At 41.5% G+C, this 16,612-nt stretch overlaps 1 protein-coding gene across 3 annotated transcripts in view; it reads right to left on the reverse strand.

Annotated features, from left to right (window-relative positions):
• Nucleotides 1-16,612, reverse strand: part of PRKG1 (protein kinase cGMP-dependent 1) — a 509,003-nt gene that overhangs the window by 34,247 nt on the left and 458,144 nt on the right. The gene's annotated exons all lie outside the window — the stretch shown is intronic.

Below are 16,612 nucleotides of genomic sequence, written 5' to 3' on the forward strand. Positions count from 1 at the left end.
CCAGATGCTCTTTCTTTAGCCCATGTCCAACTGGCTCACAACACAAGTTCACCAAGCCCTTGACTAAGGAAGCATGCAAATCGAACACATGCAAGCCTGCCAAAATAAGCTTCCCATGACTATCCTCATGAATATGATTCCTCTAAAATAGCTCCTTGTCAAGGTTTACAGTATTTTTAGAAAGGCTCAGAGGGGAAATGGATGAACAGGATCCACCCACTCAATAAAGTTTGACATTCAGCTGCTGGAGAAGTCCCCGTGCATGTACAACCTTCGGCTGCTGCTGACACAGACTTGTACGGGAAAAGAGTATTGACGGGATTATGGAGAGAGGCATGGAGGGTCCAAAGGGGAGGTGGCTTGGTTTTCAGTACTCAATTTTAGCCATAGTATCTTGCAATTAACATAGACTATAATCCACTATTTCACCTAGATGCTTCATTTCTGCATGATAACACTAGTGTAAAGATAAAACATCATTGTGTTAAGCAGGATCATACATACATATCCACCAGTCTATCTTTTTAATGTACCTCATCCGTCACACCCGTCTCTAATTCAATAATGGAATGGAAGTGATTAACTGACTTATTCCCTTCAAACTACCTTCTTTAGTCTATTTAAAACCACAATGACATTGCGACAGAAAGAAAAAAAAAATTAAAGTTAAAAGTGAAAAATAAAAAGAGGTTTCAAGAAATGTGAAAGGTCACATCATCAAGCCCCAAATCCAGTGCAATAAAGTGCAATTTTGTCTCAGAGGTGCTGTCAACAAATTACTTACGCTCTGCTTTATTATTTATACTGTCATCAGATCCTCTCAGTGACCTTGCTCCTGTGGCCACAGCAGCCTGATGCATCCGACTTTGGAAACCAATCACTACCAAGCCTGCTTTGAACTTGGGATAACCTTGTATGACACAGCTGCTTATCGATTGCTTTATACTCATCATGAGGTGCATACTAAAGCTGTCACTAAAAAAATCTCCTAAATGAAAGACATATTTATATGTTCACTTCTAAATCACAGCAGACACATTGTTCTAGGGGTGACAGAGCAATGAGATGGGTCTAATTTTCATGACAAATGTATAAACCCATTAAATACCCTTAATGATTTATAATTGCTAGGAAGATAAAATCCCAGCATGGAAAATTTTGCTTCAACAGTCAAACAACGGAAGCAAAGTTTCAGGTCAAGAAGCCCTGCATTACTTTGCCCAGGCTTGGGAGTGGAAGGAAGCCATCTCATGCTCCCAGGGAGGCAGGGGGCCAGCTACTCTGTCTTCTCCCCTGAGCAGCTAGTGAGGATTTCTCAGTGCTGAGCAAGCACGGGTGAGAGATGCTGAACAGAAGTATGTCAGAAGGGTTAGGGTCTGCAAAAACATATGGGACAGAGAGGAGAAATGCTTTTTTCTCTGTAATACCTCTTATCCTGAAAGACAGCCAAGTCCTACAAAAATGACATATAGTTCGCATCAGGTGATGTGAGAGGACAAAAACTAGCTAAGACATAGCGTGGTGCTGGCAAAGCAAGCAGGATGCTAGTCCCATCCCCTGCAAATTCCACCACTTCTCACTAAAGTCCCTCGGTTCGATGGGAGACGGGATCTTCCACTACAGTCCCAACTTCTTCATCGTTTTGTGTGTTGTCACAGAAGCTGAAAGCTCTGCTGATGGCTTTTAAAGTAAAAAAAATCTCAATTTATTATTTTTCTTAGAAAATGTATTTGCAGCATTATTGTGATTGTTTTTTTGAAATCTCTTGGCTAATTCTCTTTGACAGACTGCTTATGTGTAGTTAGTACAGACAAGTGCAATGAGGCATATAAAGTAAATCGGATGCAGTTTTATAGATGCTGTGCAACAGGCATCCAAAACCCAAAAGAAATTCCAAAAATATATAGTGAAACCAAAACACATGTAAAATCAAGCAAGCAAGGCCTTCCCATGCTCAGTTACAATAGTGACATCTGAATTGTTTTATTCCCACCTACAAAGGTCCAAGTCCACTTTCAAATCAAATTCCTATGAACTAACAGGAGTTATGCACTTCAGCACTGCAAAGTTTAAGAATAAATCTCTTCAGTCACTTAAATATTATTTTTAAAAAAAACCTTCAGTCACTGTCCCTGCCCATGGCAGCGGGGTTGGAACTAGCTGATCTTTAAGGTCCCTTCCAACCCAAGCCATTCTATGATTCTAAATAAGAATACCAAAATGCAAATATTCCCAAGCTATCTCCTAAATCAGAAATTGGGATATAATCCTCATCCTGAAATTTAGAATATGAATTCAGCTTCTGCCCTCCAACTTCCTTAATTTGAGTGTGCTGCTCCCTAAACAAAAATTCCCAAGGTTTTGCAACATGTGCTCCTTGCTTGACTAAGTAATAGTGAAAGACATACGTGATGTCTTTAATTTATCACCTCCAAAAGAACAGAGACACTTTCAAGACATTGAGAGGGCAGTGCAAAGACATACAGAAGACATTTAAAAATTAATATTGGTGTGTCTGTAGGAAAATATTTGGTTCTGGACCTGGTTGAAAAGATTTGCTGTGCTCAGACACTGTGGGGGGATGCTTGGGATATTCCTTGGGTATATAACAGAGATGGGATGAATGGTAGAGACAGTTTGACCACACTTGTGCAAGATGACGTGGAAGTAACTCAGCACTCTGTGGGAAAAACACATGTGTGCCAGGTCAGGGTGTATTTCTTCTGGGTACGACTTCGCAGATGCCACAGCCTCTTCCCATCTGGTAACTTGGCAGTCTAATGAGAAAGGCAGTTATATTCTAAATATGCAGCCATATGCTGGTGCTCTGAGACTTTTCAAACAAGAAAATGATTTTTTGACCCCTGGAAGAGTGGGTGATTTAAGTTCTTAAATTAATATATAAGAGGTGTAGTATTGGGAAGACATCTCAGGCAAGCTTGGAGGCATGAATGCAGATCAGCATCACACCCACAATCAGTGACACTCTGGAGCTACACAGATGCAAGGCTCAAATTTTCTCTGCTGAGATTTCTGGGTTTTTCTGACTCCAGTTGAATTATACATAATTAAAAAAAGAGCCCTTCTCCAGGTATTTTGTTAATTGTGTTTCTTGCCCTAGCTATCACAGGCCAAAATGCCTGGAAAATCATAGCTGGAAGTGTGCAAAAAGGAAAGATGCATGTGTGATCTAAATAGGAAGAAACAACGAAAAGTCTGTTCCTTAATAAATAACATTTAAAATTAAGCTGAGATTTTAACTAGAGTTTGTGGGAGGCCATGTATCAACTTTCAATGCACTCTTAATGGGACTTTTTTGTTTATTGATACTGGGTTTTGTCACCTACCCTACCAAACAAACCCTGCCAGAGCTTACAGTCCTGTAGCTAACAAGAGAAGAATCTTCCCCGTAGGGGATGTCAGGAAAGAGCAGAGGGGGACGTTCAGATCTAGGTTGAACACAAGCATCCTGCAGAATCGCCCATGCTCTTCTCCAAGAGCTTTCTTGCAAATCTGGATGACAGAGATATCTACTGAAATCTCACTCAAATGACTGGCTTTCTGCAACAGTCTTGCCCTAACGAGTATCAGTGCCCTTGTATGGAAAAGCTGGGACTTGGAAGCACCAGTCTTTAATCTCCCTGCAAATAAAATATGTACTCCTAAGGAGCTGCTAATTAAAATGCCTTGATTCAGCCTCTTCAGCACGGATAGGCATCACATGCAAGAAACCAGAGTAATCAGGGGGTATCAGGAGTAAATACCATCATCCACATGTCCCATTACTTTGAAACAGCAGTGCAGAAGCCACAGCCCAAGCATTTGGGCAATGTCTGTTATGCAGAATGGGAAAAGAAAACATGTGGCTTCTTGCACTGTTGGAGGTTTCCAACCATTTAAATGAGTGATTGCCTCCCAGGATGATGATTACTCTGAAACACATTTCAAGCTTTTCCTCCCAAAACTACAAATCAAATAAAATCAAATAAATTAAAAAATCATCTTACCTAAGCAGCTAAAAAGGATAAATGAGAAAATATGAGGAGCAAAGTTATTATCCAACTGCTCAGCTTTACTAAACTAGCTCACAATTCTTATCACATGAGCTAAATGGTTGGGAAACATTAGAATCTGTTACCAAACTGTCATCTTGATAGAAAACTTGGCTTCTTTCCACCTGCATGCTGCCAGCTAGTAGTAAATTGCAACCAAATGGGAAGCAACCACCAACTCCCTGATACAAGCGAATGTAACCATTTTGGGTAGATAAACGCAGAATTTCAGAGCCTTCCTCAGTGACAGACACCTGCTTGTTTAACAGCTATTTTTTCAGCCTTATATTCAGTTTTGTTGGATGGCCTGATTATTATTGTATCACCCATTGTTGAGGCAATGCACTTCTGCAGATAGAAATACTGAATCTCTGCAAAGACTAGAAAAACTTGAGTTGCAATACTTGGATGGTGATGATTAGACCCAGCCTGCAAGAATACATATGTGAAATAAGCCTAAGAGCCACAGGTGAAGTGGGTGGAAAAATACATCACAAAAGGAAACTGTATTTTTGTGTCCACTAAAAAAGAGATTCCATCTTCTTATGGTTCTTAAGATACAGCTAAATTCTTAAGACACAGATAATTTATTTTCATTATGCTGCTTCAACCAACGCAGCACTTCAAAAAAATATTTTGTGATAAACGAAAGCCAAAATTCCCTCAAATTTTCAGTTTTGTCACTATTTTTTCTATACATCTGAACAAACATATTTTAGACCTGGTGAAATAATGCACCTGGGTCTAATCTACTCATGGCACCTGGCTGCTGTTTGCCTGCCTGGTATCCTGAAGTCACAGCAGGCTTTTTGGATTGGATTCATGTTATTGACTTAAGAGAGATGCAATTCCAAACATAAATGAAAAGTGGCAGAGGACATGGATCGAATTCATGTAACAAGGAGGCTTTGTTATCTGAAAGCAATGTAAGGAAGAGCAGATGCAGCAAATGGTGATAGGGCATCCATGCCTTCCCTTCTGTGCCAGCCAGCCCTCTTCCCTGCCTGCTCAAATGACTCCAAAACCCTCAGGTTCATGTATTTCTGAGTGATTTTGGACAAGAGAAAAATCTATGAATGGTCATATGTGTGAAAGCAAAATAAAAAGCACCTCATGTACATCCACACAATATCCTTACCTTCAACTATGCCCTGTTTGAGTGGGACTCAGAAGATTTAGCCACAATCACGCAACAGACAGAAGCATGGCACAGTGACAGTGTATTTTACACAATCAGCAAGATCCAGAGCCTGGGAATGCCTGAAAGCAAATTCTTGAGTGGCACTGAGAGCAAATCTGTATTTCTTTATGGTGCATTGCCACTCATCCTCTCAGAGGTCCTACCCTGCATGCAAAACCCTTCTTATCTAGCATTTCCTCCAAATATCAATCCATTTGGATCAGTACACTTTGGGGGTGTGTGTGGTGGGTATGTCCCTTGACAAAACATTGCAGCAAAATAAAAATAACCAAGGTATCAACCCAAAACCCTCCTAGGGAAGACTCTTAACATGCTCATCAGACTTCTCTGAAAAGTCTGATTCTGCAAGGTAAATAGCACTCTCAAGTCTCCATGAACCTGTATTACCTGAAAAGGAGATGCTCACCCCAAAGTTACAGTCAGAACAGGCAGTGACAGCAGAGAATAACTAATTCCTAAATACCATCCCTCTGTATGGGAAATACCTATGTTGTGTGTTTCTTCCTCCAGGCACCAGATATGCATCTCTCTCATGATGTAACAAATGCACCTTTTCACTTCCAAATGTCCCTTTCAGATAAATGCTGCTATCGGTAAGAACAAAAATATCAGGAAAAAGACCAGCTCTTTACCTACTTTACCATCAATCCTATAATGTTACACTAAAGCTGAATTCATGTCAAGTTCTGTCACTTTATTGCAATTTATTAGTTCGTTCACAAATACAGGATCACATAATTGTTCCAGGACATCTCTATTGGCAGTGAAAGCAAGAGAATGCCAATGAAAGACACTGAGCTGTTGGATAAAAGTACCAGCACAAGCCATCTGTGATATCTCCCATTGGCAGTGAGGTCACTGTTGCCCACCTGGCCGCGAATTGTATTAACCAGGGTGCACTGATATGCCATTGCCCTAAATCCAAATGGGGTTTCTGCCCTTTCACAGAGACAATGAACTGATGGCATGTTAGTATGCCCATAAACAATTCCTGCCTGGTATTTGCTATCCTAATGCTAACCCATTCCTGGGAGGGATGGGTACTATGGTGTTACCCACAGATCTTGACTTGCTGGAGAGGATTTACTTGTGGATGAGGATTTGCTGCCCTGCATCAAGGAAGACTAAGGAGAAGAACATAAAACTCGTCTTCTACTCTTCCATTTTTCATAGCTGCAAACAGCACTGAAAAAGTAAAAGATCTATATGAATCTACCTACATGTATCTGTAGATAGATAGAGGGAGAAAGTACAATAACTAATAACCCAGCTTTTCCTTATTTCAGGTCTCCTTCTTCCAGACCATCCTTCTGAGGTCAGTAGTGCAGTGGCTTTAACTCCCGATTTAGCTGCTACCACTTCCTTTTATGTCTTACACCTTCAAATGAAAATCCAAATCAAGAGGGATTTTGTTTGGATTTTTAAAAGCAGTGTGCTAGTGGTGATAATGCAATTGAAAGCTACAGCTGCATGGACCATTGCATTGAAAAGAAAGGCTTTCTTTCTTTTCAAGTTCATGTTATCAGGGCTGGGAAATTCTCTTGGACCCAACCAGCACTTGAACTCACAGCGTACTTGCCTTCAGTGACTTTCACATCAGGAGAAATAGCATACCTCCTGGTTTAGATTTTCTTACAGAAAGTGAACATTTGAGTGGCAGCTAAAACAGACATTAAAGCTATGGCATCTCTAACTTCCTCTGGAAGGGGAAGGAGATCTGAAATTAAAAACATAAAGTTAAAAAACTAACAGATAAATAATCCCCCCCCCCCATTTTAAAAGTACATCACTTTCAGTTAGAACTTGGCAACGTGAACATATTATGCTGTTATAATAAGCTGTGCTCATCGTAAGTTGTTTCAGCAGTTACACAAATAGAAGATTTGTTTGAATTATGGGGATTTGAAGACTTGCTATTGCATGGAGACTAATTTCACCGAGAAATCACTCAAATACAGTCAGTTAAAATAGCTCAGAAAGACCTTCTCATCATCCAGGGTCTTTAAAAAGTCTTAACTTCAAAGCTAATATTGTTGAACTCCTAAATGTGCCACCTTATTAAACAACTTCTATTTCTCTGTCTAGCAACAGTATGAGGCACTGCAGTGGGACCTTATCTGAACACAGGATGTGCAGGGAGCATCTTTATTAGGAAAAACTCCCTTTAAAATCCAAATTTCACCTTTTTTTTCCCCAGATGTTTGCTGTGGGATCCACTCCTCTTGTAACATGCACAACTGCTCCCATGTATTTAAGCTCACAACCAAACTGTTCAGAAAAAATAACCCTCCATTCTCCAAGCAGATTATAAGGGTTTTATGTAAATTTCCATGTATTTTGACTGCCCACACCCTGTTATACACATCCACACAATGCTCATGTAACAGAATCCAGCAAAAATTTTGGAGGAAGAACCAAACAAACTGGGATATAAAATGCCAGCTGACTGGGGGGGATAATGCCATACAGGTATGAAGCAGAGTGCTTTTACTAGAGCACAAAGTTATCAGGATGGATTTTTAGGAATAGGGTCCCTGGTTTTCACTGAAAGTCAAAAGGAGGTCATCACTGAAATGCGTATTTTATTTTCTAGATGCATATGTTTCTCCTTCACTTTTAATGAAACAGCCTGATGCTCCCAACAGGACTGTCTCTCCAGGTCGTACTTTGGGAAGTCCTGGTTTCAGCTTTGGTTAAAACAACATTTGTGTTTTTGTAATACGCCTAATGCCAAGAATGTCCTGAAATAGTTCAAACAAGATACTCTACAGAATTGACTGACTTACAAAAACAAGACTTTAATGAATTTTAATTAAAAGGGGCAGAGGGAGGATGTGGAGGATTCCTTCCTCTGGTGGTGCTTCCTGTTCTGCACAGTATAAAAAGATATTGCTTAAGGAGGGGGTTTGTCTCTTCTCCACCCCCTCTTTTTATTCCTTTTTTTTAAACTCTGGATGTTGCTAGCCGGAGACCAAAGACACTGCCTCATTGCCATTGTATTGCATCTCTATGTTGGCTCAGCAGTGAGGGATTGAATCCAAAATAGTTGCTGATAACACTGTTGTGTACGGTATGCTGGGTTAACTTGGGTAGGAAACTCATTGGTGACAGTGGAAAAATACAACATTAATAACTTTTTCTGACTCCAACAAAGGCAGCAACAGCACAACCTGAAATTCCATGCTAAACAAAGTTTGGAGGAAAAGCAAATGATTCACAGCACCTCAAACGCTGCAATCAGACCTTGACATCTTAATTTCATTTCAATGAAAATAACATCAATACAAAATGAAAGTTCATTAAAAATTTTATTTATCAGCATCTTTTTTTCCTCAAATAAATTCATGTTCAAATCATGTATTTCTGTAAAGCATTTCCTTGACAATTGATAATTTTCATTAGAAAAATCCCTACCAGTTTTCCTTGAGCAATAGGTATTGTCAAAGTTGCCGGGTGGAAGAAATACTGTTTTACTATCCCTGCTCTACCCATATTCCAATATCATCATGTTTTGATGCCAGCAGGTATGCAGTACTGGGGGTTTTTTGAGTTTTACGGTGAGTTTTTTAATGACGTTCAGCTAAAATACTAACCCACTAGCTAAAACATAGATATTATACGCTTTAGCTTACTATAGTCCACTGAGAGTTTCATGTTCTGATCACCCCATCCCTACTTCCAAGAAGGCTTTTGGGGGTTTTGGTGGTGTTTTTTTTTTTTTGGGGGGGTGTTTTTCTTTTTTTTTTTTTCTTCTTTTTTTGTCTTCTTTTCCTCTCCCCTACAGCTGTGCCCATTACAAGAGAAGTGTGGAGTAAGGATCAAATTGCAAAGAAACATTTATCACACTCTCAGACACATGCATTACAAAGAGAAAGCTCTCCTGACTGGCTAATGGGAATAAATTGAGAGCGCAATGCACTTCAGCTGGATTTTTTATCTTTGTAATGCCAGCACCCTGCAATACTATCTATGCCTTAATGGCCTTCTTGGCACATTTCTCTCCTCACATACCTACGCTAATATGAATAAGCAACCTTTCAGAATAAAATAGTAGATTTATGTTGTTGGGTTGCAGCATAACATCTAATATCCCATGGCAGGGTGACATGGCTAGAGTCAAATGCAGTTCATTGAAGGATTGCCAGAGACTTTTTGCCTATAGCATGTTAATTCCTGTATAACTCTTCCTAAATCATGGGTCACTACCAAGACAAAATCTGGGTTTAAATCCCCAGATTCACCAGCTGAATCAGCTACAGTTTAGATATACTCGGCAATACTGAATTCTGTTGTAGCACTCACACCCTAACTTTTAAAGTAATACAAAGTCAGTGAAAAATAAACCTATCATGGTGACGTTAACTGCCCTTGAATAGTTTAGAAGGGGAAAAAAAAGTATTATGGTGAGGAAGAAGACAATTCACAACCTTCTGTCTATTCTCCTCATTAGCTCTGAATTTAACAGTTTGAATCTGTGGAGAGAAAATATATTTGCAAGATAAGGCATCAAGGGCTTTTCCTTTCACCTTTCTGATTGACTTTCCTTTGGAAAACACCAAGGAAAACCCATGCTTATGAGAAGTACTCAGGAAAAGAAGCATTTCACCTTAAACCCCCCAAAATGACCTCCGTAGGGTCAATAAACCCCAGGTACCAAACTTGTTTCAAAGGTACCACTACATACCACAGAAGAACACTACATTTATTTTAAGGCAACTTGTTGGGAGTCACTGGGGAAGAGCTGTGGCCATGTTACAGCCTTGGAAAGTAAGATGTGATCTCAAGAAAAAAATCAGTCTAATTACGGCTTGAAATTGCTCAAATCACAGTTAGTTCTGCTTGTTGCTCTTCTACTTTACAAAATCTCACAATCTAATTGCAAACTGCTAATTAGAACCCATGAACTGCAAATTGGCTAATCTAAGCAAGTAAACACTAAATGGCCCTTTTGCCTCCAGCCTTAATGTAGTTGTTGCTTGCATAAGTAAAGGGTCACCATAGCAACAGCAATGATCAGATTAAGAAGACTTGGTTGCAGTTTTCTTCTCTTAGATTATTTAAAGAATGTGGAAAACAGATTGATATATTGCTGATGTTAGACATACTTATCTTTCCAACTCACTGTGTTCACTACTTATTGCGTATTTGTTCAAGTTCCATGGGTTCCAGACAACAGCATGCTGCTATGTTCTTCCCTCATTTCTTTTTTCAAATGGCCCTAATCCTTTAGGAAAAAATAACTTGCTAGATGGTTTCTAACTTGATGGCTGCTAAAGCAGAGGTCTACCTTGAGTGAACTTGTGTCCCTTCTCCAAGGGCTGCCCAGAGGCATTTCTGCAATGTTTCCTACAGCCTCTTCCAAATTCTCAAGTAGGACCATGTTTGATAGGACCTGGAGATGTTGCTGTAGCAGATGGATGAATAATGTTCTCTTAATCCAGTGGCTTCCCCACAATGCCCACAGATCATTAGTGAGAGCTACTTATTGTATTGGGGTGGTCGGACTAAATCTCCTGAAGCGTTACTGCAAAACCCTCAAGCTTTCATTCCTTTGGCCAATGTTGGAGTGCTCCAGCCATGCCGGCATTGCCGGTGGAAGTTGTTGCATCCAGCATGTTTCATCCTAATTTACTTTGAGAAGTAAGGTGACATATAAGAGGAAGGCAGGGAGGAGGGGAATATTACATAAAATCCTACTGAAAAAGTGGGAGCCAGCAGGAAGTAGATTTTTCCTTACAAAGCAAGTACGTGTGCACACAAAGCGAGTTTTTTTGCTCTGCTGGTTTATTCTGGCAGACAGATGAAACTGTGGGAAGAGATCAGTGATACTGGGTTCCACATAACCAACCCCATCCTGGTATCACCCTGTGTCAGACCCACTTTTAATTTGACTTATCTGCTAAGATTTTGCTTTCTTGTGTGAGTATCACTTTTGAAAGCAAAACCAATGTCTTGGGCCATGCAAGTCCTTTTGGCTCCATATGGGAAAGACTCTGCAAGAGGCAGAAAGTTTCCCCTGGCACTTAACAACTCTACACAAACAACAAAGTCCGGTATCTGGCAAAAGTCAAGAAAGAGCATCAAAATGAAGGGCCAATTTAAAGAAAATCCAGAGAAATAGAAAAAACAAAGCAACTGTTCATGCACGACCCCACAAACATCTAAGAAAGGTCTAAGAAAGAAGAATGGGAGAACTACATGGTCTAGCTTTCAACAAGGCTATGGCACAACAAACATATAGAAGGCATGAAATGACCATTGCTGGGATGACATACTAGCAGCCACAGAAGACACTGGAAACATGAAGGCTACACCAAGTAGCCTGTCCTAAGGAAAGAGTGATTTATTGTGTTAAATCAGTTAACAAATCAAATTATCAAGTCATGCAGATAATCTGTAGATGGAAATTCCAGTCTACGCAAGGAAGGAGTGTATTAGGATGTTACTGACCACCCATTGGATGGGCAAAAGTGGCTGTGATCTGCTGAAGGATTTCTGACAAGACTTCAGCAAAGACATCCAGCATGAGTACACAACAAACTCTAGATACACTATCTGTCAAGTCTAAACTTTTAGGCACAATTAATGATTATTTTAGGATGTGGCTAATCTGGTGGCCCAAGAACAACGAAAACTTGTGACTTGAGGCTGAATGATATGCAAGACCTATTTCAAAGTACTACCATTGAAGAATCTCCCTGTAACAGAAACCATGATGTATTGAGATTCAAAGTGGCTGGAGGTCTGAAAAAATAGGTTTAAAATAAAAAAAATCACTCTCGCACTCAAAAATTCAAAAACAGAATTCAAAGAGTAGCTAAAAGAGTTGATTAGAAGAATTGGATCTTAGCAGCAGCACGTAGGCATCTGGAAGCATATAGCAAACATACCATATATAAAATGTGGACCTAGGACAGGTCAAAAGGAAGTTGGTACGGCTGAACACCAGGATGAGACAGACATTAAAAGCAAGAAGTCATCCTTCAAATATGAAGTGGTTTCAAACAAATTAATAAAGAGAAAAGAAGAATGGAATCCTGTCCGGTTGAAAGGAAAACCACCATAAGGCAGGACAAAAAAATAATAATGTAACTAACAACTTCAAAAGGCTTAAAAATGAGTAATAAAGCCTTCTCAATCACAGCAGCAGCAAGGAGCCTGACCATAGGGTGTAGGGTCTCCAGAAGCTCATGCTCTACAAAAAGCACACTGAGAAGAACAAAGCCATGTGAGAAAAGCTCAGTGCACTTTTTACCCCTGGGTTCAACATGGAAGATCCTGGGGAGATCCTCCCACCACAATCTTCCTTCCCAGGGGAATCACCAGAGTAACCGCCTCCAATTGAAGTGTCAGTAGGGGACCCAAGTCAACCAAAGGATCATTAACCCATCTCCAAGCCCAGATGGTGTTCACCCGGCACTTCTGCATGAACTCAAGGTGAACTACTAACTGTGGTTTGTAACCAGCCCTGCTTGCTGAGGAATGGAAGTGGCTTTTTGATGTGATCCAGAGCGCTGTACTCGACTAAGCCCAACATCTGTCCTAATAGAATTAGTTGACACATGGATAAATCTGACTTTGGGGAAGAGCCAACATACTTCACAAGTCTACTGGAGTTCTTTGAAGGAGTCGACAGGCACATGGACAGGAGAGATCTGGTCAATATAGTTGGCTTGGATTTCCAAAAGGCATTTGACAAGGTTTGAAAGGCTGTTAGAGAAACTAAGCTGCTGTAAGATAAGAGGAAAAGGTCTTTGCATTGATTAAAAAAAAGTTAAAAGTAGGAAACGGCAGATAGTAGTATATGGATGGCTTTCCTAATGGATGGAGGCCAACAGTGCTCAGATCTTTCCTGCTCAACATCTTTACAGATGATCTGTAAAAGGGGGTAATAAATAAAATATCAACATTGGTTAAGGATATTAAATCGCCAAACTTAGCAAACAAAAGCCCAAGGTGAAAAATTGCACAAGGGCTTAAACATACTGATAATACTGATACTACAAGATAATACATTCACTTGAAATCCTGTTAGAAATGCAGTGATGAACATTAGGGAAAAAAAATATCCTGACCTTATACATGCCGTAATGGGTTCATTCATCCACTTTTACCCCCTCCCATCTCAAAACCTACAGAGTAGAATTGGAAATGGTACTGGTAAGTGTGACGGTAAGGAGCACACATCTGGATTGGTTTCTGTTGCAGGAGTGACTGTGCTAGGGGCTTCTTCCTGGGGAAAAGACAACTGAGGTAGGCGATGACAAAGGTCTAAAAACTTGGGTGTGCCATGGAAAGCAGCTAAGCAGATTCAGGGAAAAAATAAAACCACCAAGGGCTACTAAATATATTGACAGCACCTACATGCAGTAAGACCCAGAGTTCCAAATCACTGGACATTGGTGGATCACAAATCAATACACATCTCCGCTCTTGTTCTCCTTCCTAGATACCTGCTACTGGGGACAGTCAGACACAGGATACAGGGTTAGCTACATCTTCATGCAGTGAGGCCACTCCTATATTGGCACTTCCAATGTATCTGTATATAACTGGAATAAACTGAGAAACTCAAGGCCCCTACTTCTAATGTATAATAGCATTAAAAAAAACCAGAGAGTTGTGTTTCACAGTGCCTGATCTGGAAGCCTGTTTGTGTTCTACATGGTGAGAGATGAGCTGTTCAATCTTATGACTTGTCTTGACTAGATAAAAGGAAGTTTTTATCAGACATTTAACACATGATGGCTAACATAAGGGAAAAGCATAGTTCTCACTTATTCACTGATGCTCATCCTAAATTCACCACATGAGAAAACTACCAAGTACTTTGTCAACATTTGAATATTATCATGTGCTAATGAGAGAGCAGGAAAAAGAAAAAGGAAGCAAACAAACCACCCTAACCCCTGATTTTTTCTACTACAGATAACTCCTTGGCTTGAAAAGTGATACAAGCTGTCTCATTTTGGGACTACAAGCAAGCTGGAAGGCTCAAAACCCCTCACACTGCAGCAGTTCAAGAACTCATTTGCCTCTGTTCTAAATGGGAGAAAAGTATTTCCTAAAACACCTCCCAGGTACTCAGCTCATTTGGGAGAAGGGCTCATGACATCCCAGGAGATAAACATGACTTGCACGATTGAGCGATCCCCAAAACACACCTCCAAGCCCTGCTCCCATACTACAGCACTGAAATGTCACTGGCTACACATCATCTACTTGGTTCAGTGGCCCAGACTTTGAAAATTTAATCAAGTAAAGGTAACGACGGGTGTACCAGCATGTGTGGGCAGGTCAACCTAGAGAGGATCAAGGGGCTCTACTGAAAAACACCAATGGGGATTCAAGAGACATTGGATCAAAAGCAATGAGTTTCCTGGAAGTTCCTTAGCATCTGCTTGTAGGCTCCCATCAATTTTCCAGCCAAGACAACTTCTGAAAGGCATTTTCCCATACTTCCACTGGAGGGCAGGAATATCACGTATTTTAACAGGCCACCCTTCAGCTCATTGCCACACATCCATATGCTTAAAACAGCTTTAGCAAGGCCTTGCCTTCGGGAGATGTTCTTGTACACTTACAGACTAATTTTGCTCCTATCCTGCCTTTATGAGTAGCTCCATTTTTCCAAACATCATTATTTACGTAAAACAACTACAATATTCCCAGTTTACCCCCTTATCAATACCACCTACGCCAGTGCTACTACCTTTGCCTCTGTCCCCTCCATTACGTGCAGCACTCCAAGTTCCCCTGTTTTCCCTACCTACTTTTCCTATAGGTAACACCGAGGTCAGGCTGACAGGCCTGCAACTCCCTGGATCCCCTCTCCTGCCCCCTTCTTGTAAGATGGGCAGGGTCTTCTGGGACCTCCCCAGTTAGCCAAGACTGATGATAAATGACGGAGAGTGGCTTGGTGAGCTCCTCTGCCAGATCCCTCAGTACCCTCAGGTGGATCCCATCCAGCCCCATACACTTGTGCACATCTAAGTGGAGCAGCAGGTCACTGACCCTTTCCTCCTGGACTGTGGGGACTTCATTCTGCTCTTCTTCATTCCCGTCTTCCAGCTCAGGGGGCCTATTACCCTGGGTGAAGCTGGCCTTACTATTAAGGGCTGAGGCAAAGAAAGCATTAAGGACCTCAGCCTTTTCCTCGTCCTTTGTGACAATGTTCTCCCCCACCATTCAATAAAGGATGCAGATTCTCCTTGGCCCTCCTTTTGTTTCTAATGTATTTGTAAAACCAATTTTTGTTATCTTTTACAGCAGTGGCCAGCCTGAGCTCTAGCTGGGCTTTCGCCTCTCTAATCTTCACCCTGCATAACCTCACAACATCCTTATAGTCCTCCAGAGGTGCCTGCCCCTTCCTCCAAAAGTGGTAAACTCTCCTTTTCTCCCCTGAGTTGCAGCCAAAGCTCTGTTCAGCCAGGCTGGTCTTCTCCCCTGCCGGCCCATCTTTCTGCACATGGGGACAGTCTGCTCCTGCACCTTTAAGACTTCCCTCTTGAAGAATGCTCAGCCTGCCTGGGCCTCTTGGCCCTTCAGAACTATCTCCCAAAGGACACTGTCATCAAGACTCTTAAACAGGCCAAAGTTGGCCCTCTGGAAGTCCAGGGTAGCAGTTCTGGTGACCTTCCTCCTTACTTCTCTGAGAATTGAAAACTCTGTCATCTCATGATTGCTATGGCTAAGATGTCCTCCATCCATCACATCACCCACCAGTCCTTCCCCGTCTGTTAACAGCAGGTCCAGTGGGGCATCTCCCCTGCTGGCTCACTGCCCAGCTGTGTCAGGAAGTTATCTTCCACACGCTCCAGGAACCTCCTAGGCTGTTTCCTCTCCGCTGTGTTGTATTTCCAGCAGACATTTGTAGGTTGAAGTCCCCCATGAGAACAAGGGCCAGCGATCATGAGACTTCTCCCAGTTGCTGGTGGAATGTTTCATCTGCCTCCTCATCCTGGCTGGGTGGTCTGTAACAGACTCCCACCAGGATACCTGGCTTGTTGGCCCTTCTCCTGATTCTTACCCATAAACACGCAACTCTGTCACCATCATTCAGCTCTAGGCAGCTGAAACACTCCCTGACACACAGAGCTACCCCACTGCCTCTCCTTCCTTGCCCATCCCTTCTGAAGAGTTTGTAGCCATCCATCGCAGCACTCCAGTCATGCCAGTCATCCCACCATGTTTCCATGATGGCAGCTATGTCATGACGGCTTCCAGCTCCTCCTGTTTGCTGCCCACGCTTTGGGCACTGGCACAGATGCACTTCAGCTGTGCTATGGATCTCACCTCAAACACTGGTGTGCTGCCCCCAGGCTCATCTCTAACAAGCTTGGTTTTATTCTGTTCCTCC

This window comes from Falco rusticolus, chromosome 9 (genome assembly GCF_015220075.1).
Source record: "Falco rusticolus isolate bFalRus1 chromosome 9, bFalRus1.pri, whole genome shotgun sequence".
NCBI classification, from domain to species: Eukaryota; Metazoa; Chordata; class Aves; order Falconiformes; family Falconidae; genus Falco; species Falco rusticolus.